The sequence below is a fragment of the Callorhinus ursinus genome, unplaced genomic scaffold, assembly GCF_003265705.2.
Source record: "Callorhinus ursinus isolate GAN/ISIS: 27379988/994484 unplaced genomic scaffold, GSC_fseal_2.0 scaffold3, whole genome shotgun sequence".
Taxonomy (NCBI): Eukaryota; Metazoa; Chordata; class Mammalia; order Carnivora; family Otariidae; genus Callorhinus; species Callorhinus ursinus.
Window position 1 is genome coordinate 74102144 of NW_027397065.1, and position 26923 is coordinate 74129066.

General features: G+C 34.3%; 1 pseudogene; it reads left to right on the forward strand.

Moving 5' to 3' along the window:
* Window positions 1-1220: 1220 nt before the first annotated feature.
* LOC112820442 (nuclear transcription factor Y subunit beta-like) overlaps window positions 1221-26923 on the forward strand; it is a 38789-nt pseudogene continuing 13086 nt past the window's right edge.

Sequence of the window (26923 nt, forward strand, 5' to 3'; positions counted from 1 at the left end):
AAATACCAGTCAACACTCACACTGAAACTACATTTAAACAATCAGCTGCTAAATCTTTACTAGTACATCACAGAATAACAAGGAATTAGTGACAGCAAGTTTAGAACTTTTTTGTAAGGTAAGTTGAAAGATGTGAGGTCAATGTAGTTTTGTTGGTTTGTTTTTGTAGTGGAAAAGATTTAAGAGGTTTAAATATTCATTGGAAAGATGTGTTTGGCGGGGGAAAAGGGAGACAGAGAGCAAAGGAGAGAGAGAGAAACTGAATCTAAATATAAAGGAAATATACTTGAAGAGAAGAGATGAGAGTCAACCTATGTCATATTTAAAGACTATGGCCATGAGAGTTGGAGGCAACTCTTCCACCCTGAGAAGAAAGAATGAAATAATGGGTGCGGGTATATAAGTAATTTGTAATTGGCATTGCAGTATATTGAGAGAATATAACACACCTGGTGTTTTTTATATTTTTTTTCTACAAAACAAGTTTATTACTGAAGATGAAATGGAAGTCAGAAAAGGACTTAAATCTAATAAATAAATAAATAAATCTAATGGAGTGATTTTGAGTTATCCACAAACAGTAGTAAAACTGAATATTGGGAGGAAGTGGGGATTGGACACAATATGTAAGGCTTTGAGGGATCCTATCAGTTTGCATATCATTCAATAATTTGCCTACACTGTTTCTACCACTCAACTGAAGGGGGAGAAGTTGGAAAATTGGATTGATCAAAGTTTATTTTTTAATCAAATTAGATGAAGAGATGCATATCATTGAAAACACTAAGGATGTAGTGTTTAAATGGCAAAATCCTACTGTCTAGCCTGAAGAGGAAATAGACAGCCTTAAGATGTGCTCTCTTGGGGGGGGGTGCCTGGATGGCTCAGTTGGTTAAGCTTCTGCCTTCAGCTGGGGTCATGATCCCAGGGTGCTGGGATCTAGCCCTGCCTCTGGCTCCCTGCTCAGCAGAGAGCCTGCTTCTTCCTCTCCCTCTGCCTGCTGCTCTGCCTACTTGTGCTCTCTCTCTATCTCTCTGTCAAATAAATAAATAAAATATAAAAAAAAAATGTGCTGTCTTGAGATTGGATGATGCCAACAAGGTCAAGCTGTTCCACTTACCTATTTCAATGCATCCAAATTTGTTTTTGTTTTTTTTCGCTCCAATGGAGTGCTGGAACTTCTCTGGAAATATAGACCACAAAGGCCCTCTTATCCATAGATGACTGCCCAAGTCAATATTCTGCCGGTGCTCCCAGATCATATCCCAGAAGGGCCAGAACTCGTTCAGTCTCCTATGGGTTGCACAGCTGGTAAGGAAGTCCATCTGCTTTTATCAGATGCACTGGTGGGGCAAGACTCCTTCCCAATCCATGGCCTATGGAGTTGAGTCCCACAACTCCCACAGAGGCACTTCTGTTCATGAATGATGCTGAAGTTTTTATTTTTGCTGAAGGTGTCATTTATTTTTGAAGGTGCCAGTTATTTTATCAGCAAAAATGAGTTCATTCAGGATTAGCAGAGAATTTCAATTGGACAAGCAAGCTATAGCAAAACCAAAGGCAAGTCCACAGAACAAAAGAGATGAAGCTTTTTTATGGCGGGAAAAGGGAGGTTGAGAAGGCTGTTATAAATAAGAAGTCTGTTGGAGTAAACTGCGAGTTTGAAGTATAAAGCCTTCTCATTAGCTGAGTTGTGATAGTCTGTCATTGGCTGGGCTATTGCTGGGCAGAAGGAAAGCATTTCTTCCTCTTGCTGGGGTAGTAAAGTAGTCTACACATGCAAGGTCCCTCTTTCCTGTTGGGTCTACAATTGACAAGAGTGCTAGGGAGTGAGAGCTCCTGTGCTGGCCTCCCAACTCCATTCTAAATGGGATTTCCTTTTAATTTCTTTCATTACTTTTATTAATTTTCACAAAGGGGGGTCACCCAAAAGAAACATTGTATGTGCCATGATGCTGACATCACCTCTTCTAATTTCTTTTTGTTATTGAGACTTATTATATCTGCAAAATGTTTTGCAAAGTATTGTTTTTCAATCTTATGCATATTTTGTTATTACTATTTGACAAGGAATTAATTAATGTCAAAAAACCCATTTTTAATTCCTTTTCTTCATGATACCCCAATTTTGTGTCACATTTAAAAGACTTCTCTATCAAAGTTTTCTATTAGTATTTAAGCGCTTATTTTCCTTTTTATTTTTAGTATTTTTACTGCCTTACACTTTGAATGACATGAAAGTAACATAAGTAAAAATCTGTTTTAACAAATGCTTATATTTAAAGTTTTGCTAAGAAAAAAGATGTCACTTCTGAACGGATGTATCTTAAGACTTCTTTTGATTTGTTGACATTTTGGGAAGAAGCAATTCAGTTTCAATTAAATACGTTCAATTTTTCAAGTTAGGGGTATACTTGTTAAAAAACAAAAGAATGTCTAATAAGAAACATATACTTTGTGATATTGAAATTAGAGGGGCACCTGGGTGGCTCAGTCGTTAAGCGTCTGCCTTCGGCTCAGGTCATGATCCCACGGTCCTGGGATCGAGCCCTGCATCAGGCTCCTTGCTCGATGGGAAGCCTGCTTCTCCCTCTCCCACTCCCCCTGCTTGTGTTCTCTCTCTCTCTGTCTCTGTCAAATAAATAAATAAAATCTTAAAAAAAAAAAAAGAAATTAGAGTAGCTGTATTTGAAATATATGAGTTTTCCAGTTGGAGCATAGGAATATTTTATGTATATATATTTCTAATATATACAAAAATTTTACTTAATTTTTTGTTTATAAATATACTATAGTAGAGTGATGTCTGGGCAATTGAGTGATATATGTATTATTAATTTACTAATTTTTAATTTTTACTTTTTTCATGAAAAAATTTGCTTTAAGATACATATTAGGAGGAACTGAAAAAATGTTAAAAACTAGGCAATACAGAATATAATGAAAATATGTCATGAGGAATTTCATTCTTGAACTGTTTTTTTCACATGATTTATGCTGTCTGTAAAAATAGTAAAAACTTCAAAATTTGATAAATACACACATTATAATTTCTAGAGTTGTCACCAAAATAAATCATATAAATAAAACATATGTTTGAATTCAGAATTTTTAAATTCAGAACAGTATCTCTAGACTTTCCCTCAAAAAGGCACTTTTGAGCACACTGGTAGCTAGTATTTTTATAAAATACTTTTTTACAGAATGTTTTTGATATTTCTTTTCTTGTAATTACTGTCTGCTATAAAGGTAAATTAGCTTTAATGATAAACAGGATATAATCAACATGTCCATTACAATTTCTGTTTCTAAAACAATTATTGTATTTTAATAAATATTATTTTAGATAATTATCTCCTCTATTAGGTAGAAAATAGATTACAGTTAAATAATACTGTTGTTTATTATTACTCTACCATTCTCTTTTGTTACAGAAAATTCTTGACAAGAAATATGAGTACCGTTTGCATACTGATTTTTATTTATTCCACACATTTTTCTGACCATAATATTCAGTTTGTCTAAAAGACTATATCATTATAATAGTTTATATACACTTTTACCTGCAGGTAGAAGCAAAATACTATTAACTGAGAACAATTATCCCCTCTGCTATCAGGATTTTTATTGTAATACATATGCTTAGATGCAGGATTCCCATCTCCCTTAAGACATAGTAAAACAGGGCACCTGGGTGGCTCAGTCGGTTAAGCGGCTGCCTTCGGCTTAGTTCATGATACCAGGGTCCTGGGATCGAGCCCCACATCGGGCTCCTTGCTCGGTGGCGAGCCTGCTTCTCCCTCTCCCTCTGTCTGCTGCTCTGCCTACTTGTACTCTCTTTCTATCTCTGTTAAATAAAAATCTTAAAAAATAAAAAAAGACATAGTAAAACAAACTGAAATCTGGAAAAAAAAGATACAATTACTTTTTTTTCCTGTAAGTTTATGCATGTAAATTAATAACTCTAAATTAATGGCTTTATTTGTGGTTTATAGAGGAGCAACTCTAATCTTCCCTTGAAACTTCATAGAAATGCAATTCTTAAATGTCACCTTAGTCCTGCTGTGGAAGGAGAGTAGCATACTGTTTAACAAGCCTTTTAAGTGATTCTGGGGCAAACTAAAGTTTGAGAACCATGGATCTAAGTCAAGGCTGTGCAATAGAACTTTCTTTGATAATGAAAATGTCCTATGTCTATTTTGTCCAATGCAGGAGCCAGTAGCCACATACGCCTACTAGGTACCTGAAATGTGGCTAATACAACCAAAGGACTGATATTTAATATTACTTAATTTTAATTTATTTAAAGTTAAAAGAACACATGTGGCCAATGGCTATTGTTTTGGACAGCACAAGTCTGTATGAGCCCATAACTTCAAGTGATTAGAATGGCAGAAGATTAGATTCTAAAGGAAACATAAGCTTATTACATCTTTCAACCACTATTAGAATCTTTGGTGTTTTAATTTACTATAAGAAAAAGCTTAGCCCATTATAATTTTGATCCTAACAAAATGACTAAAATAGTGGAATCAATTACCTTGGCAAAATTTGTGAAGTGAAATGGATTTAACAATGTTTACATTTTTTACCCAAAACTGTTGCATCTGAGTGTGGTAGGCACAAAGCTCAGATGATGTACATATCCTGTATAATCTTCCCTCCTTTAGTGAGGATAGAACCAATGAATGTGATGGAATCATGTTCGTGGTCAGGTTACTTTTTATGTTAAAGACAATTAAATTTTGCTGATATAATAAATGTCCTTATGCATTTGATAGTGGGTTAATTAAAAGGGAGATTATCCTGAATGGGATTGTCAGGTGAGCTTTTATGAGAGGTTCATAAACCACAACCAAGTGTGATTTGTCACTGGCATGCAAGAATGGTTCAATATATGAAAATCAATTAATTTGATATACTGTGGGAATTTGTAGTGCCTGGCTAGATAAGATTTAATAAACACATGCCTCCCTAGACGAGACTAGTTTGAAAGCAAGGAAGGAATGTCCAGAAAATGTGGCCTCCATTAAGGTTTCTGGGCTGAAGACAGCCAGATCCTCTTTGCGGCTCAATATACTCATCCAGGGAGTAAATGCTTGACTTTGAAGAGACATTTATCTTTGGAGGTCATGTACTCCCTGTTTACACACTCATGAACACAGCTTGTTCTAATCCCATGATACTCCCTATGTCACTGTCCTAATTATTAAAGCTTCCTACTCCTTTTTGTTTTTCTTATTCCCTTGATGTATTGATAATGTTCATAATAAAAATGGAGGTTGAATTTGGCTTGGGACCTTTCACCACTAGAGCGTCTGGTCCCCACACCTTCTCCTTTCTGCTACTAAATGTCTGGAGTAATCTTTTCATTCACTGCCTTAGGGTTTGCTGGCCAAACCTGACAATATACCACATTAAAAGAATAAAGGATAAAAATCCCATGATCATCTCAATAGATGAATTTGACAACATCCTTTCATAATAAAAATTCTTTATGATTAAAATTAAACTAGATATAGAAGTAATTTACCTCAGTATAATATGAAAAGCACATAGCTAAAACCATATTCACCAGTGAAAAACTGAAGCTTTCCCTCTAAGATTAGAAAAAAGACAAGGATACCGACTCTCACCACTTCCATTCAACATAGTACTGGAAGTCGTAGCCAAAGTAATTAGGCAAGAAAAATAAATAAAAGTCATCCAAATCATAAAGGAAGATGTAAAACTATCCCTGTCCACAGATGACATGACCTTATATATAGAAAACTCTGAAGACTTTACAAAAGCAAATCTGTTACAACTAATAAATGAATTCAGTAAAGATGCATGATATGAAATCAACACACAAAAATTTGTTGCGTTTCTAAAGAGCTAAAACAAACTATAAGATGGGATGCCTGGGTGGCTCAGTCAGTTAAGTGTCTGCCTTCGGCTCAGGTTATGACCCCAGGGCCCTGGGAATGAGTCCCACATCAGACTTCTTGCTCAGTGAGGAGCCTGCTTCTCCCCCTGCTTGTACTCACTCTGTCTCTCTGACAAATAAATAAGTAAATGTTTAAAAAATAAACTATAAGAAAAGGAGATAAAGAAAATGATACCATTTATAATAGTATCAAGAAGAATAAAATGTTTAATGATAAACTTAACCAAGGAGATGAAAGACTAGCCCACTGAAAATAATAAAACATTGATGAAAAAAAATGAAAGAAGACATGAATCAATGGAAAGACATCCATGTTCACGAATTGGAAGACATAATATTGTTAAAATGTTTATCCTACCCAAAGCTATGTATGATTCAATGCAATCCCCAGCAGAATCTCAATGGCATTTTTCACATAGAGAAAATCCTAGAATTCACACAGACCCAAAAGACCTCAAATAGCCAAAGCATCTTAAGCAAGAAGAACTGAAGGCATCACATTTCCTGATTACAAAATATATTACAAAAAACAGTAATTAAAATAGTATGATTTTGGCATAAAGATAGACATATAGACCAATGGAAGAGAATAAAGAGCTCATAAAATAGCCACATATATACTGTCAACTGATCTTCCACAAGGGTGCCAAAAATACAAAAAAAAAAAAAAAATGTAGAGTCTGAAAAACAAATGATATTGGGCAAGTTGGATATCCATATGCAAAAAAATGAAATTGGATGCTTATCTTACATCATACACAGAAATTAACTCAAAATGGATTAAAGATTTAACTATAGGAACTGAAACTATAAAACTCTTAAAAGAAAACATAAGAAAAAAGTTCATAACATTGGCCTTAGCAGTATTTCCTGCATATGACACCAAAAACACAAGCAACAAAGGCAAAAATAGACAAGTGAGACCATATCAAACTAAAAAGTTTTGTACAGCAAATAATCAACAGACAAGGTAGAAAATAGGTATTGTAGAATAGCTCACATAGACTGAGTTTTTAATATATGCTAAGTACTTTACATTTATTATTTTTTTTAATTTACCACTGAATGATGACCATTATTATTAAATTTTTTTGTTGAAGAATTTGGGCACAGAGATATAAGGTAATTTATCCAAAATTACACAAGCAAGTTGTAAATGGAGGATTTCACAATAGGGCTTATAGTTCCAGAGTCTTTGTACTTACATAATGCTCTATTTGCCTTTTAATAGGACAGTTAATTTTGGAATGTGGAATGAAAACTCTCTTATTAAGAAAAGTGTTGAGATTATAGATGAAGACAAAAGATATTTGGAGTTTGAGAACAGAACATTTTAGGGGATATTGATATTGAAGGAAATTGAAGGAAACCCTTGAAAAGATGCAATGATTCCAAAGGTAAATGGAAAATAAAATAATACTTAGAAAATGGTAGATGGCCAAGTAAAATTGACAAATGTAGCATATCTGGTAATGTTTGGAATAGATGTTCTGTGATATTTAATAAATCTTCAAAGAAAGAAAAGTAGTTACTCTTTAAGTTGGATAAACCATAACCATAGATGTTAGCCATTAAACATAAAGCTTAACAACCAGATATTACAAAGTAGACTGGTATAAGAAGGACTTGTTAGTGGTTTAATCCTGGCCACTGGGACCTGGAGAAATATGTAGATTTTTCTATAAGTAAATGTCACAGTTCTTTTATTTGAGACATGTGGTCTAGGGGTCTAGAATCAAATTTTTATATTAGCATTCAATTAAGTTCTAAAGAGTAAGAGTAGAAGAGATGCTGAAGGAGAAATATGGCTGGCATTTCACTTTTATGGCTTACAGTCTGGTTGATATAAAAGGAAAGTAGATGAAATTAAATGTGATAAGGAAAGAAAAATTAAAAAATTAAATTAATTAATTTAATTAAAATTTAAAAATTTACACAAAATTTATAAGACAAAAATGTGTTTCTTAAAACAAGAGGAGAAAGAAGATGGGAGGAAGAGTAAGAGCAGAAAGAGAGGGAGAGAGATTAAAAAGAAGATAGAAGTTTTCAGGAAGAAATAGAAAAGGAAGATTAAAACCTTATGAAGAGAAAGTCACATTGAAAACAGCAAAATTTGAATAATTATGACTATAACAATTGTATATTGTATGACAATACAATATATAGCTATGACTTATGAAATATGATGTTTAATTTTATGTATCAACTTGACTGGGCATGAGGTGCCCATATATTTAGTCAAACATTATTCTGGGTGTTTCTGCAAGGTAGTTTTTGGATGAGACTAACAATTTAATCTGAGTAAAACAGATTATCCTTCATGATTTGGGTGAGCCTCATCCAATCAGCTGATGGCCTGAAAAGAACAAAAACCCTGACCCTTCCCTGATTAAGAGGGAATTCTCCAGCAGACTGCCTTTGATCTTCATTTGCAGGATCAACTCTTCTAAGTCTCTGCTGGCTGATTTTCAGACTAGAACAGCACCATCAGCTCTCTTGGGTCTTGAGTCTGTGGGCCCACACTGCCAATTCAGACTTGACAGTCACCATAATAGTTTGACCCCATTCCTTATAATAAATCAGTCTGACTCTCTGTCTCTTTTTCTGTCTCTCTCTGTCTCACTCTCACATGCACAAACATAGGCACATATATCCACCTCCTATTTGATATGTTTCTCTGTAGAACCCTGACTAAAACACGAAATTCACACACTAACCAATGGAGAGAAAGCAAGGCTTAGTTCCTGTTTTGACCATGAAGAAATAAATGGGCAAACAATTTATCTTCCTACAAAAGTATCAGCTACAATGCTCTACAAAATTTATACAACTTCAGGCATAAAGCAAGAAAAGGTAAAAAGCTATGATCCTGGAGGGAAAGGAATCATAAGAGGTAAGCTCCATCATTGAAAACAACATTGTGCCTGGCAGGACTTTTCAAACTGTATCAGAGGAACTGGAACTCAATCATGAAGCAGTTTTTTGAATGACTGAAATAAGTAGAAATCAGAGATTGGCATCTTGAGACATCCAGAATTTGAGAGACAATTAACTAAAGTAGTTAGATGTACAAATAAGATTGCCAAAACTGCTTCCTTCAGCCTGCATCATAATACTAAGTTAAGCATACTATGGGCAATGTTCTGTAGTCTGGCAGAAAAGAGTACCTGAGGGTTATGAGTAAAATACAGATTATAGAAGTTATACAGTTAAGTAGAGACATTAGCCATCAGATCACGTAATATGAAGTGATTCTGCTACTGAACACATAATGTTTTCAAGCACTCATGGATCATTCACAAAGATGAACCACAGTTTGGAACATGAACCAGGTCTTGAAAAATTTTAAAGAATTTTAATCACACAAAATATATTCCCTGACCAAAATGAAATGAAATTACAATTAATAACAAATGTATCTGGAAAATCCTGAAATAGTTGAAACTTGAGCAATAGAGTTCCATACAGTCATGAATAAAAGAATAAATAAATAATAAGAAAATATAAAAACATTTTGAACTGCATAATAATGGGAACATAACCAAAGTTTTGGTGAAGTATTTAAATCAATGCTTAAAGGGACTTTTATAGCTGTGAATGTTTATATTAGATAAGAAAATTTTAAATCAATGGACAATGTTTCCATCATTAGTAGCTAGGAAAAGGGGAGCAAATTAAACCTAAATTAAGTTAAAATATGGAATGAATAAACAGAAGAACTACATCAGTAAGAAAAGGACAAATAAGAAAAAAAAATGAGTGAAATTAAATCTGTTACTTGGAAAGGTTAGTAAAACTGATAAAACCCTAGCACGACTTACAAGAAAAGACTGAAATCAGTGTCATCAACAGGGGCACCTGGGTGGCTCAGTCTGTTAGGCATCTGCCTTCGGGATCTAGCCCCATGTCAGGCTCCCTGCTCAGCGGGTAGCCTGCTTCTCTCTCTCCCTCTGCCTGCTGCTCCCCCTGCTTGTGCTCTCTCTCCCTCTCTCTCTCTGTCAAATAAATAAATAAAATCTTTAAAAAAAAGTGTCATCACAGGTTGGAATCTCATGGTTCAATGTCCTTTCCCAACTTCACTGTTGTTGGTAGAATTGCTAATATAACAAGTGAAAAAGGGGATATCACTACAAATCCTATAAAACATTAAAAAGATATGAAGAAAAAGTGTCTACCGTTTTATAGGAATTAATTTTACATCCTGGAAGAAATGGACACATTGCATGAAATACACAAATTGCAAAAGTCGCATAAGAAGAAAGAAAAACTTACATGGAAGAAATTGATCTTGTAAGAAAAACAAAAAAATGTTTCATTTGAAAGAAATTTTAGATCCATATTATTTACAAGTAATTCCTTTAAAATTTTAGGAAAAAATAATGTTAACATTTTACAAAATAATTAAGATAATATAGAAAGAAGTAACATTCCCCATTTAGTATATGATGTCAGCAAATATTGATACCCATTGCTTACACTAAGATGTAGAAAATTAGACAGATATTTGATGCTCATGGACTGCACGATTCAATATTTTTGAGATGTTCATTCTTCTCAAATTGACCTAAAAATTAAAAAAAAAAATCCCATACCAAATTCTCCAAGCTCTTATATGCTAGAGATTTATATTAATGGGAAAGATTTTATATTAAATTATAATTTCAATTCTAGTTAGGAAGTTAGAGAAAGCAATTAGCTTATATACATGTATATTTGTGTTGTCTCAGAGGGCAACAGAGACAATATAGAACACAAGGTTTCTTTAAAGAGCAATAGGCACGAAAATTGAGGCATGAACCAGGAAATGGTCAGAGGAAGGAAGACTTTGGAGAAATCAAATAGTAGGGGTTAAGGGCAGTGGGTGTGGACTTTTAACCCCACTGCAGCTTAGTGTTGCTGCAAGGAATAAAGGAGACAGCTTTAAAGCACTTGGTAACTGTCCAGCACATAGGAAAACATCTTAGGCAGAGTTATCATTACTAATATTAGTGTTGGAAACAAGAATGAAAGAATGAGTTTTATGAACTCTGAGATTCACTTTAGTCACACTGTTAGGTTGGGAAAGCAGAAAAAAAGAAATGGAACAAGGCCATTTGCATTAATACAAGTCTATATTCTATGTCTAGATAAAATATTTTAGTGAAATTGTTTTTATTAGGCATAAGAAAAGTCCTCATAATTTATCCAAAATAAGTTTATTCACAATTCACCAGAGAAAATAACCCAGAATTTTCACAGAAGGCTTTCTGCATGAATTTATTCATATTATTCTATTTGATCCAAGCAAAATAATTACAAATTATGAGAATATATTTTGAATTCGAGGTCTCAAATTTGAGAATAATTCTTGTTTTATTTATTTTTTCATTATGTAATTAAAGCCTAAGAATTAACTTATTTTGAACAGAAAAGATTAAGTGAGCAAAATAAAAATTTTCTTCCATTAAGAAACCATTTATCTTCCATAGCTCAATGCTTGCCTATTCCAAGAAAAGCCAAATGTCCTTACCTTTTTCAGAAAGGCATTAATACCTGTTGTGAAAAACCTTTATTAGTGCTAATTGTTCCAGCAAGCGGTGAATGGGAAACAGCAGGCCCAGGGGTTGTATGCGACTATCTACAATAAAAAGAAGTTCTATACTCCATGGGCCTCTAAGTATGCAGCTAGCCCTCCTGAGTACAAAAGGTACAGAGTGCCATTAAAAGGCATCGAGATTTCCTGAAGACAATTATAAAGGCACATAACATCTGTTCTCAATCACGGGCAACAGGAGAGAAAATGTGCACCACATGATATGTTACATACAACAAAGAAGTCCAGCTGTGTGAAGAAAAGTGTGTGAAAAGGCAATGGCCAAGCAAAGAACAGTGCAAAGTAAGCATTGTTAACGATGACAGTGACCCATGGCGATCTCTTTGAGTAGCTCTGTGGTACCAAGATTTGTTTGTTCTCCCACAAAAAGGGCCAACCATGACATCCTCATTTATGGGTACTATTCACAAAGAGTAGTATTTACTAGACAATTTGGATTTAACATTTAACATGACAAACTTCAAAAAAGCTACATGGGGGCAAAGCATTTCCTCAGCCTTTTGTTCTAATAGCCCACAATCAAAACTGCCTTTATCTCCTCACAGAAATCTATGTCATTTCAAACCATTTTTACATAATACAAAATAGAACTAAGTCTCATAATAAATATCAATGGGAAAATTATTGCGGAAAATAATCATTAGAGAAAATTATGTAACCATTTACACCCCTGTCCCTACCACTTCTTTCTGTCTCTCATTTTTATTGGGCTTCAGCCAACTGCCTCCTGTTGTTCTTCCAATATAACATGTGTGTCCACTTGGGTCTGTGTATGTGTTGTTCTGTCCACTTGGGCTTCCCAGTTAGTCATCCATGAGGCTTGCTTCCTCATCACCTGCATGTATGCACTAACATTGTCAATCATAGTTAAGCCATTCCTGAAAAGCTTAATTAAAATTAAACCCATTCCGCACCTTTCCTGTTGTTTCTGACTTATTTTTTCACAGAGCACTAATTAGCATACAACATAATATCTTCTTAGTAATTAATTTTATATTTTGGTTACTTTTCCCTGGAAAAGATATGCCTTGCGAGTCAGGATTGGAACTCTTTTTGTTCAGTGATGCCTCAACACACACATGACAAAAGTCAAAACTATTTCCCCAGCAATTGAATTACCTTATGATTTCTTTGGTTCTATAAATTTAACTGGGTAGTAAAGGGTGTTTGTTCGAACCCTACATTTTCCAAATAAAGGACTAGCCCTTAACGTGCTTAAGAGGGAGATTACTTCTGAACCCTCTGAAATATCCTGCCTGATAAGAATGTCTTTGTAGGGGTACCTGTGTGGATCAGTCCCTTAAGCAGTTAAGTGTCTGCCTTCCGCACAGGTCATGACCCCAGGGTCCTGGGATGGGATTGAGACCTGCATGGCATAGGGCTCCCTGCTCACTGGGGAGGCTGCTTCTCCCTCTGCCCTTCCCCGCTGCTCGTGCTCGATCTCTCTCTCTCCTAAAATAAATTAAAAAAAAAATCTTAAAAAAAAAGAAGGTCTTTGTATACTTGAGACTTTTAATCCACACAGATGGTTTATGCTAACAATGTAACTTATGGTGAACAATTTTATTTTCTTGTTTACCTGGGATTTGAGGCCACTCTATCATTTCGACCTCTGGGAGACTGGAGTCTAAGTGGAATAGGTAAATCACATTGATGTCCCATGTACCATGCCCCATGACTACATGACATTAGTAAAAACCCTGGTCTCAAGGCTCAAGAAAGATGGAGCTTCATTGTTGGGCAACACTTTGCAAATGTCATCACACCTTGTTGTTATCTTTTTGACTCTACTGGGAGAGGACAGTTGGAAGGTAGAGCTGGGTTTCTCCTAAACTCTGCCATATGCACCTTTTCTCTTTGCTGATTTTAATATGTATCCTTCTGCTGAAATAAACTATAACTGTGAGTATAACAGCTTTCTGGAATTCCGTGGGTCTTTCTAGCAAATCATTAAACCTGAGTGGTCTAGGGAAACTCTGAGACAGTAATTACATCCATGGTTGGATAAAAATGAATCATCATTTTTAATCATTTTGTGGTCAAACTATATTTTTTTTATTTATGAAACTCAATGTACAAGATCCATTTCATTAAACTTATAATTTAGAGGCAATGTTAATGAATAATGGTCTTCTTTGTAAAAATAATAATGCACTGATTTTTTATAAATAAGTATTACAGGGGCACCCGGGTGGCTCAGTTAGTTAAGTGTCTGCTTTTGGTTCAGCTCATGATCTCCAGGTCCTGGGATTGAGCCCTGTGTTAGTTCCCTACTCAGCAGGGAGTCTGCCTTTCTCTCGCTCCCTCTGCCCCTCCTCCCTGCTCGTGCTCTCTCTCTCAAATGAATAAATAAAAAAATCTTTAAAAAAAGTCTGTAAAAAAAAAAAACTTTAAGTATTACAGTCAATAATGTAGATATCAATAGTAGTACAATATCAATATAATTAATTGTTTGTTTCCATTTCTGACACTGAACTCACCTAGGAAAAATAAATATAAGTTTCCATGGACACTCAAAATTAATATAAGACACCTTATGAAATATAGTGCATATTACCATTCTTTCCTAATTCAACTTTTAAAACCAAAGTAGAAACATGCACATAATCAAAAATATAAGGCACGGGTTTGCAAATATAAATTAGATATATACAATAGATAAATTATTCACAACTATAAGACTGCATCTTTCTTTGAAGTTATACTAATGCAATGTGACTACAATACCTATATCAGAGATAATGAAATCAAAAGGAGCTTGAATACTACCTAGCTGTTGTGACCACATACATCACTCTGATTAATTTAAAACATCTTATGATTGCCTTGGATTCTTTATATATACATAAAAATCCAATCACGTATATTCTGTACATCTGTGTGATACCCATAAATTTTCTAAGGATATTTGATTTTGTTGAATGATTAAAAGACTTAAATTTTATAACATGCTGATCTTGTAGACATACACATACATTTGAGGAAACAAGTATTTTTTTTAAAGACTGACTTATTTATTTTAGAGAGGGGGAGGGGCAGAGGGAGAGAATCTTTCAAGCAGACTCCCCACTGAGCATGGATCCCACCTGAGTTGAAACCAAGAGTTGGACGCTTAACTGACTGAGCCACCCAAAAAGCCCCAGGAAACAAGTATTTTTGAGAACTTTTAATTTTATACATTACTAAAAAAGAAAAGAAAATACATTTGATAATTATTTAATTTAAAAATGGAAATACAAAGATCCACTGATCTTTCTTTTTCCAAATTTCCCAAGATATATCATAGCCACCTTACGTTTTCTCACTTAACCCTTTCATTCTCATAAAAAAGCAGAGGAAATGATTATGTTTTTAAGCTTAATAAAACTATAATGTGTGTGACTATTATTTAGTATTTAGTACTTTTATTTTTTATATTTAGTATATTTAAGTAAATACACTAAATTACTAAGTAAATATAATAAATACTAAATACATATAAATATGTATAAATATATTCATATATAGTAATATATATGGAGACAGACATATATACATTCCTGTGTTTGTGTGTGCATGAGAGTGTATCCATAATTAATATATTTAGTAAATAATGTATTTATTAATTTAGCATTTGTATATATAATTACTTATGATGAATTATGCATATATATATCCATATATGTGCACATATATCACACACACACATACATATATACGCACCCTGGTACAAGTGTGTGTATCCCCTAGTAGAAGTTTTAGAAATCTGGGGAGAGAACTTGATTATCACCGTCTGGGGAGGGTAGAGCAGTACTAATACTTAAACGCAAAACTTGAGAGACTAGGAATCCTGCAACATGAGGATGGTCACCTCAATGAAGAGATTCTAAGTCCTTTACTTTTTTTAAAAAAATCCTTCCAGATATGATTACAGGTGAAAACCTGGAACCAAGCTGGTTTTAAATATAAACTTCAATATGTTAGCACAGTTTTCCAGTAATGTAAAAAAAGAAAAACAAAACCCAAAACGATAAATACCATTTTGATCCAAGGCTTCATATATTCATTTAATCAAACTTTTATGGTAAAACAGTATCAAGAAATGGTGGTTTCAATTCTTTCACTGTAACTTCATATTATTTAAATGGGTACTAGAATGATTACAAAATTAAGTTCAAGATAGCAAGTAAAAAATGTTCTTCTCAACATCAATTTATTCCAGCTTACCTAGATGCAGAAAACAGGTCAGACGGCTATCAGAGCTCTTATATGTGAAGGTCTTCTTAGTAATGTTCACTTTGAAATCATTTTTAGGCATATTATCTGCAAATCTCCAATAAAACATGAAGTACAGATGGTCCCGACGCACAGACGGTTTGACTTGTGATTTTTTTGACTTTATGATGTGTGAAAGTGATACATATTCATTAGTAACCATACTTCGAATTTTGAATTCTGATCTTCTCCGAGACTAACGCTATGCAGGAAATTCTGTCTCCTGATGCTATGCAGTGACAGTGAGCCACACAATCATGAGTGAGCAACAGATATGTATACAACCATTCTGTCCCTAAACAACCATTCTGGTTTATACTTTCCATACTGTATTCAACACATTACATGAAAATATTCAACATTTTATTGTAAAACAGGCTTTGTGTTAGATGATTTAGCCCAACCGGAGGTTACTGTAACTGTTCTGAAAATGTTTAAGGTAAGCTAGGCTAAGCTATTATGTTCGGTATGTTAGATGTATTCAATGCATTTTCAGCTTATGATATTTTCAACTTATTATGGGTTTATCAGGTTAATTATTTTTTTATTTGTTATATTACACCATTACTTCTTAAAAGCTCAAGGAAGATATACTAAATTTACATTAATCTCTCGAATATCCATAAAATTAGTATGCAAGATCGTTCAAGGAAGATATGTACTTAATTGTCTTTAAATAATAATTTCATACACATTGCAGACTAATTTTATGGATATTCAAGAGATTAATGTAAATTTAGTAAATTAAAAAATAATATTAATGCTTTGGATTTACATTACTATTTCTGGATTGGTTATTGCCATAAATTATCATTCAAATATCATTTACATGATTTCTTAAAAGAGATGATATTATAGGGGTGCCTGCGTGGCTCAGATGGTTAAGCGTCTGCCTTCGGCTCAGGTCATAATCTCGGGGTCCTGGCATCGAGTCCCGCATCAGGCTCCCTGCTCCTTGGGAGCCTGCTTCTCTCTGCCTCTCTCTCTCTCTCCGTCTCTCACGAATAAATAAATAAAATCTTTAATAAAAAAAGAGAGATGATATTATATTTTTAGTATGTGCATATTGAGAAAAATAATATGAATTTTAAAAACAAAATTTCAAAAACCCCATTAAGTTCTTACTGATTTTATGAATATTATCATAATTTAGCAAAATAAAGTGTCATGAGGACAATTATGAATGAATCTATTATAAAATGCAATTATTTTTCTCTGTGTCTATACAGAACTTAAAACAAAATATAATTTCACATTTTGGTACCACTTTTAATTGAATGAAGAAAGATACAGCATTATAAAATCCAAGTGAATAGTGAAGCATTTCAGTAATACCAAATCTTACAAAGTCATGAAAATTAATTTCAGGGAAACACTCTACATATTAAGAAATATTCTATGGTCACAGTATTCACCTATAGGAATAATTAGAGGAAATTTAATTAAAGCAAATATTAAAAACTTCTTGCAAAAGTTTCAAGTGAAAGTAAACATATTGACTTCTGGGCCATGAATACCATTATATATGAAACAAAGTACAAACTTGCTAACACACACTTACATGTTCTAAACATTCCTCCTCATTGGTCACCTTCTTCCTTATTAGCTGATGGACACAGTCCCTAATTCACAGATTAAATACAAGCTGTTAGCTCTCTCAATTTCCACCCTCAAATTTACAAACTTTTGTATGTCTGCATCCCTTTCTTACCCCTCCCCTGGTTTTCAATAGAGACAGTATCACTTCTACAATTTAATGAAAATTCCTCTACCTTATATGAAGCTTTACTTTATTTCCTCTTAGTTCTTCAGTACTCTCAAGAGTTTCTTCTCTGAATTTTTTCCATCAAACAGATAAATACATATAAGTGTGCCCACCTACAGAACACATAGAATAGGTGTATGGATAGACAAACTGTGGAACATCCAGACAATGGAATATCATTCAGTGATCAAAAGATATGAGTTACAAAACAGTGAAAAGATACAGAGGAATCTTAAATGCATACTACCAAGTAAAGAAGCCAATCTGAAATGGATATATACTGTTTGATCCCAACTATATGAATTGTGGAAAAGGAAAAATATTGAAACAGTAAATGATCCCTTGCCAGGGACAGGGAGTGAGTGAAGAGAAGAAAAAGTAGAATACAGAGGAATTCTAGGGGAGTGAAACCATTCTGTACGATGTTGTAATGGTGTATATGCAACATTATACCTTTATCAAAACCCGTAGAACTATACAATACAAAGAATAAGCCCTAATTTAAACTATGAACTTTACTTAATAATAATGTTTCAATATTTGCTCATTAATTATAACAAACATATCACATTAATAGGAGAAATTGTGTTGGGGGAGAGTGAGTATATGGTAATTCTGTATTTATTTTTTATTTTTTTATTTTTTATTATTATTTTTTTAAAGATTTTATTTATTTATTTGAGAGAGAGTGAGAGATAGAGAGCACGAGAGGGAAGAGGGTCAGAGGGAGAAGCAGACTCCCCGCCGAGCAGGGAGCCTGATGTGGGACTCGATCCCGGGACTCCAGGATCATGACCTGAGCTGAAGGCAGTCGCTTAACTAACTGAGCCACCCAGGCTCCCTGTATTTATTTTTTTAAAGACACATTTATTCAGCGTTATGATCAGACTATTACATTTAGCTATCGACAGCATGGGTGCAAAAAAAAAAGTCTACATTAAAACCCTTTGTTGAAATGCTTTACACTTTCCACGGAATAGAAACTAAAATAAACGTGTTATACAATTAGTCACAAATACAGTCCTCGAGTTTTTTGCCCATACACGGTCTAAAACGTCTTCTTTGTAGCAGCCGGGCGCTGCCACCACTGTGCTTGGCTGAGTTCACAAATCTGTTATAACCTGTAGTTCCCCTATCACTTCTCTGGCTCTCCTCTCCTGCTAAGCTTTGTTTCCTGGTAGTAATTAACACCTTCTGTCACTGCCAAAGCTACTGCTGCTGCTGGAACCACTGTAGCCACCTTGGTTTTGTGGTTTGGCAGAGTACTGGCCTCCACCACCATAGGGGCCAGAGCTTCTGCCTCCAAACTTCCCTCCTTTCATGGATCCAAAATTTGAAGATTGATTGTTGTAATTACCAAAATTATTATAGCTTCCACCACCTCCAAAGTTCCTCCCATCATCATCATTGCCTAATCCATTAGAGCCATCCCCATGGCCACCATACCCACAACTAAAGCTACTTTACCCAATGACATTTTCTTCATGATTGAAGTTGTCATTCCCCCCAAAACCACCTCCACAACCACCACCAAAATTCCAGAGCCACTTCGGCCATTCACAGTATGGTATTTTTGCATGACAACCTTGTCTGTGGAGTCATGATCATCAAATGTTATAAAAGCAAAACCTCTCTCTTGCCACTGCCTTGGTCTGTCATGATTTTAATCACTTTAATTTCCCACACTGTTCAAAATACTCTTGTAGATGATGTTCTTCAGTTTCTTCTTTTATGCCACCAACAAAAGTCTTTTTCGCAGTTAAGTGGGCACCAGGTCTTTGAGAATCTTGAGACAACACTTTTTGGTTCCACAACTCTTCCATCCACCTTGGGTGGCGTTGTATTCATGGCTGCATGCCCTTCCTCCACTGTGGCCTAGGTGACAAACCCAAAGCATCTGGAGCACTTGGTGTTTGGAGCTCTCATTATCACACAGGACATAAACACTCCCCATTTCTTAAAATGGCTCCTCAGAGCCAGGGCGGAAGGAAAATAACTCTTCTGACAACTCTAACATAAAAGTTTCATTTTCTTCTGGTATGAAGATTATTGGGTCACTTGAATAACTTTAAGCCATAAACATGAGGCATAGGATAGTATTGGTTTTCTTAAACTAATCAAGGTCTATCCTTGCAGTTATGACTGGGTTAATCATATTCAAGCAAATGGGGTAGGGTTTGAAGGATTATTTAAAAAAGGCAGTAGCAAACTTCAGAATCTATCAGTTGTCCATTTAATATTCATATATACCCTCTTTCTTATACAGAAAGCTTCAAAAATAGACATGTTTAAATTAATCATATTCAAACCATTTTCAAAGGGAGACAAATCACTGTTTATTCCAGTTGCTTTGTTAATCTCTGGTTCTAGAATCTCTGCTATATCAGCTCTCATTTCAATTGTATATTATCAGTGCTCTTCATATTCCAGTAATTGATGAGATATCTACTTTAACACACATGATCTATACTGAAAAAGAAAGAACAGAATATGTAAAAGGAACCACCTCAGTTAATGTGCTGTTATTCGAATTAGTCACTATAGTGGGATGCTAAGATGTTTAATATGGGTGAATTGGCAGTAGTGGGGACTGAAAGATTAGTAAAATAATGAAGAATAGAAAGATAAAGATCAAACTGTAAAAGTTCTAAATGATAAAACTAAGAATTAAGAATCTGATAGCCAAAAATATTGTTAAGTAGGGTCACAAGTATGTCACTTTTGATAATTACAAGTACCCTGTGCTAGCATAAAGAAGGTGGAGTCATGAAGCTATTTAGTCAAATGAAACTTAATATTAAACAGTGAGATTTGTTCAAGAATATATGAAAAAAGTCAATAACCATATGGTTGTAGGATAATGAGAAAGGTGACAGAATCAACCATATATTGTATGTTTTGAATGTTAGTAGGTTATTTATTTATTTATTTATTTTGCATGGGAATCTTTGTATTTGCAGTCAATAATTTATTATTTTAAATCCAAGTTCTGCTCTCGTTGCAAAATGAGACGGGAAGAGTATTTTTTTTTTCCTATTATCTAGATGAACTTGTGTAAAGCAGATGTTTTCCCCTTAAATGTTTGAAGGAATCTACAAATGAAGCTCATCCAAGACTGAAGTTTTCTTTGTGGAAAGCTATAAAATTAAGAATTCAAGTTTATTAATAGGTAGAGGATTATTCAGATTTCCTATTTTTCTTGTATCAATTATACTGAATTTTTTTTTAAAAAGATTTTTATTTATTTATTTATGTTAGAGATAAGAGAGGGAGAGCACAAGGGGGAGTAGCAGAGGGAAAGGGACAAGCCGACTCTGCGTTGAGTGCAGAGCCCCACGCAGGGCTCAAACCCACGACCCTGAGATCATGACCTGAGCCGAAATCAAGAGTAAGAAGCTTAACCAACTGAGCCACTCAGGCACACTAATTATATTGAGTTTTTAAGAAAATTGTTTTTATATACAAATTTAAAATTTTATTAATTTTTAAAAGCTTTTTTATATTTGTAAGATATATATAGTAACATTTTTTATTCCTGGCAGAGAAAATATACTTTATTTTCACTATTATTAATACAATAAATTTTATTTTTATTTATACATTTTTGTTTTTAAAGATTGTTTTCTGATCTCATATTTATCATAATTTCCATCTATTTCTCTTAGAATTATTTTGCTCTGCTTTTTCTAGCTTTGTATACCACTATATTAGTTTCCTGAGGCTGTTATAACAAATTTGGTGGCTTAAAACAACAAAAATTTATTCTCTCATAGTTCTGGATGCCAGAAATCCAACATTAAGGTGTTGAAAAGGCTGTGCTACTGGGAGAGTCTCTTAGGGAGATTCTAGTGTTTGCCTTTTCCAGCTTCTGGTGGCTCCAGGCATTCCTTAGCTTAGGATGCATCGCTCCAATCTCTTCCTCTGTAGTCACACTGCTTCTTCCTCTTCTGTCTGTCATCTCTCCTGTGGGTCTCTAACAGGGGAACTTGATATAGGACAAAAGGCCCAAGGTAATATACAAGATGTTCTCTTTATCTCAAGATCCTTAACTTAATCACATCTATAAAGACCCTTATTTTAAATAAGGTAACAGTCTCAGGTTCTGCAAATTAGGATGTTGACATACCCTTTTGAGGGCTACCATTCAGCTCACTGCTCTTTGGTAGTTAAAGGCTTAAATCATTGAGTTTCTCTCATGCACTTAAGGCTATACATTTCCCATTGAAGACAGATTTTGCAGGTTCCCACAAGTTGTGATCATTTTACTTGCATTATTTGATTCAAAGTATTATTAAATTCAATATGTTTTGTGATTTCTTTATTGAAACATGGCATGTAACCTATTTAGAACTGTTTTGCTTAACACTTTTGTATCATGTTTTTGGTATTGATTTTTAGATTCCTTTCACTGTAGTTAATAAATATTTGCAGTATGGTTTTGATCTTTGAAATAAATATATATTGGCCCAGAATTTGGTTAATTAAAAGTTTCCATATTTTCTCGAAAATAATTCAGTTGTTGGGGGGATATGCTTTTATGTGTGTGACTTTTACCAAGTTTCTTAATCTTGATATTCAAATATTATATTTCTTGAGTTTCTGTCTGACTTTTATGCTATGGAGTAAGTTGCATTGATATGTTGAATTATGACTCAATATCTTTCAATTTCAACTTTAGTCAGTTGTCACTTTGTATATATTTTGAAGTTATAATCTGCATTAAAATTTAGGATTTTTATAGCTTTTCAAATTGAACTTTTAATCATAGCTAAATATTCCCTTTTATATCATATAATAATTCTTGCTGCAAGTCTACTTTGACTCATAATAATACAGTGTCATCAACTTAAATGTTCACATAGGCTTCAAGGGCAAATGACATGCAGAATATCAGGCTAATTTCTTGGTTGTTTTCTTCAACCGTTTCAAAATTAAGTCTTTTTGGCAATCCAGAAGTTCAGTTTTTATCTCCTCATTCAAATGAAAGGGCCAAAAGTCCCAGGATGCTCTTTCCTCCTCAGTTTCCATTCCCTGCATTGTTAATCCACACAAGCCCTGAATGAAATACCAGTGGGAAGTGTGTGACCCATGTCATAATGCCATCCTTTTTTCTGAGACATTGGTCACTCAAGTTTAATCTGTCTTATTGTACTCTGAAGCCTTCAAATAATTTATTTGTGCATTTTATCCAGTGTTTATAATTGATATCTGTAGGAGGCTTTAACTCTGATATAGCTAGAAGCCATGATGTTTTGTGTAGGGGGATTGGGGGTAAGTGGGCAATACCAGAACAGGCATCAGTTGCTTGATTCCCATTCATTTCAGATTATGCCCTGAGGCAATCTGCCCTTTAACATGGACACAGCTTGTTGCAATCAAAGTTCTAAGACTTCTTCCAAATTCTTTTTTTTTTTTGACTTCTCCCAAATTCTTGATTCAACTCACAGCTATTCCTCTGCATTAGTTGCCGCAAGAGGAGACACAAACCTAAATCTGTGGCTTACAGAAGAATAGAAGTTCATTTCTCTCTCAAGGAGAGAAAGGAATGGTTCAAATGAAAACGTTCTAGGGCTAGTTTAGCAGCTCTTTCATTATAAACATGCTGTTATTTCAATCTCTGTGTTCACAGTGGCTGCTATGGTTTTCACCTTCCACCAGCACTGGGGAAGACATATAGAAGTAAGGAGACAGATGCTCATTCCTCTTTAGAAATGACCAGCAAGCGGGATACTGGTACAAGAATTTAGACATAGAGCCACAACATGCTACATTAGTCGAGATAAAACCTCAGAGTTCTACTATTAAGAAGGAAGTAGATATAACTATATACCTAGCCATTCCTGCCATCTTTCTTTGCTTTCCCAGGCATGAACAAGATGTTTCTATGGCATGGATGTTTATTTTTTTTATTTTTAAGTTTATTTTAAAATGTATTTTAATTTTTAATATTTATTTGTTGTTTTAGTTTCGGAAGTAGAGTTTAATCATTCATCAGTTGCATATAACACCCAGTGCTCATTACATCAAGTCCCCTCCTTAATGCCCATTACCCAATTACCCCATCCTTCTACCAACCTCCCCTCCAGAAACCATCAGTTTGCTTCTTATAGTTAAGAGTCTCTGATGGTTTGTCTCCATGGATGTTTAATGCCAAACACAAAATTCAAAGCTCTGGTGTTTTGTAAGGGGTCAAATCTTTCCACCTCCACTCCTGCAAGGTAATTTTCTACCAGATGAATAATAGTGCTAGGTGACACTATTCTCCTGAGGATGCACTCATGGAAAATTATACTGTTTAAAGTACATTCTTCACAACCAGTGTATAGCTTATTATGTCATACTCACAAAGACACATAATTTATTTTTTATGCAAGCTTTCAATTCAGTTTCTTCTAAGTTCTGCAATATAGTTTATTCTCTCTTTGGCTGACATTTATCATATCAAATTCCAGTTTTGTGAAGTAGAGTTTAAGTTCAATTCTGGAAGTTACAGTAGGTATCAAACTTTTTGTTCATTGTATATAATACTTTGCCTTCCCAGGATAGAAGTGTCAATATCAGAACTGTTAATATCTGGATACTCTAGGTCCAGATGGCAATGTCATCCCTTTATATAATTTAGTTATTTGTCTTTGGCAATTAGCCTAATTACAGTCTCTAGTACAGTTAATATCTGTTTCAAAGCACAATGGAAATAGAAGTACAGAATATAATTCCTCTTTAATCATTTTTAAAATTTATTTTATATTGTTTTAAATGAAACATTATTGGAGCTAGTCATGATGACCAAATTGGAAGTGTCTCATATGACTGAGTAAATCTTTAACACATTCAGAAGAGCTTCTCATTCTGCAAATCAATTATCACCATTGTATTTTTCCCAAGGATCATTTCTGATGGACTAACTTTCTCTGAAAATGTAGAGACACAGTTGCCTAAACATTTCAAGTTTGAGTATTTATCTTTCTTAAGAAGATACATTTGATAAATGGAAATGAGGTTTTGACCTAGTCAAGTGCACTCACACTAGGACAGCTATTGTGGATTATTTGTTTAAACTGTGCTTTTCTGTCCAGCTTATATGCATTGTCCAAGAAAAAATTACTTTGAAGGAAGGAGATATTTTGTCAATAGTTCTTGAATGGGAAGGTGAATGAAATCAGTTAATAACTATGAAGAGGAAACTGAAGAATAATGAATTCCCATTTTTATGTGTCATGTATGAGTTACATTTGAAAATTCACATGTGGCTATCTGAAAAGCATGATATAATTGAGGTCTAGAATTCCAGAAATGGATCACAATCTTCTCACCGAATAATCTATACAAATATGTATATAAGGAATACCTTTTTAATAAATGTTGAAAGTAAATTCCAGACCACTAATATTCCATTAAGAAGGTTAGATTTAATTGTGTATGTTATAGATCTTATCTTTCTATTTCCCCAACTGACAAGGAAAATGTAATTATTTTTGAAACATGATAATATGCTATTAATGTGTGACCTTTCCCCAGTTTAAGCAATAAAGTTCACTCCAGGGTGTTCTGTTGGAACATAATATTAATATTCCTAAACTACACTGATTTTTGACTAAATATGCTAACACCAATTACCAATGGCATATACTGTGAAGTGTTTTTTAAAGGACCACCAAGTATCAAATGCAGAATTGCTTAATATTTAAGAAAATTTCTTTTTCTACCATTGTGTTTACCTATTTACATGATACTTGTCAAGACATATTCTTATTTAAAATACTCATTTTAGTATTAACATAAAATTTCCCATGCAAAATACAATCTTATTTTCATATATTTGGAAAATCAGGTGTTCCTTTTACAGTGGATAATTACTGATATATTAATATTACATAAATAGGAGAAAACAAATTCTATACTTAAAATATTGAAAGACTTTAAAAATTGTGAATTAATACTTTCAACTTTATTTTTTCTTGTGTTCTAGAGATGCTCAGAAACCAGAAGTCACTTAAATGGGCCAATTCCAAAATTGTTTAAACATCAACCATCATCACAATTTAATGTTTAATGAATGCTTTTTTTTAACATTTTATTTTTTTATTTGACACAGAGAAAGAGAGGGAACACAAGCAGGGGGAGTGGGAGAGGGAGAAACAGGCTTCCCGCTGAGTAGGGAGACCTACATGGAGCTCGATCCCAGGACCCTGGGATCATGACCCGAGGGGAAGGCAGACATTTAACGACTGAGCCACCAGGGCACCCCAATGTTTAATGAATTCTTGCCAGATTCATGAGTTAATATTTTTCACTAGATAGAACTTTTGCCTTACTTTATTAGTTGTAGATTACATATGATTCTTATTTATTTTTATTTATTTATTTATTTGAGAGAGAAAGCACAGGTGGGGGGAGGGGTAGAGGGAGAGGGAGAAGTTCACTCCCCGCTGAGCAGCGGACCTGGCATGGGGCTTGATCCTCGGAGACCAGGATCACGACCTGAGCTGACGTCATTCACTAACTGACTGAGCCGTACAGGCACCCCTTTGATTCTTAATGAAATATTTATATTTCATTGACAAACCAAAGCAGCCCCAAGTTGTAAAATGTCAAACACATTTTAGTAAAAGTGTAAGAACTATGTGTTGAGGTTTTACATAAATAAGCTCATGTAATTCTCTCAGCAGCCCCATAAGACCCAGTAATTGATTAAAATAATGTGAGTTTCTATAACAGAAAAGGCCCCAAATATCAGTGGCTTACTTAACACAATAGAATTTTATCTTACTCATGTGAAGACTAAATGAGGGTTTCCTGATTAGGACTCAACTCCATCCAATCCATTCAGGAAATCAGGTTGATGAAAGTTCTTCCCACTTCAACCCAGTACTGTTGTGGGCACCAGTAGCCAGTCAGCAGATGGAGAGTTGAAAGAATTGCATTTGGGAAGTTGTGATAAGCCGGACTCTTTCTCATTCCACGGGTTCTAACTCTGTCACAGGGTAGTGCTTCAGAAAACAGCGAGCCTTATTAGTATAGGGAAAATGGTGCGTTTTCTGTGCTACCGGTCCCTAGCCCTGTTTACCCTTCTATTCATCAAATACCAAGTTTATCATTTTTTTCCTGCATGTGGAATATGTTCATTCTTTCTCTGCTGAAGATTTAAGGTGTTTCCAGCAAACAGCCACATCCAATTAGATGGAGCTATGATGCTAGAATATATGAAACAAGAAGATGTAACTTGCTCTCAGCTTATACAATAAACAAGGTAGAGTAGGAGCAAGATCATTGCAAGTAACTTCCCCATTTTGGAAATGAAATATGCAGATACTCAGGGCAATGGTAAAGTTCTGCCAATTGCAATTGAAAAGAACCTTGATTACAACCTAATTTTGCTCTC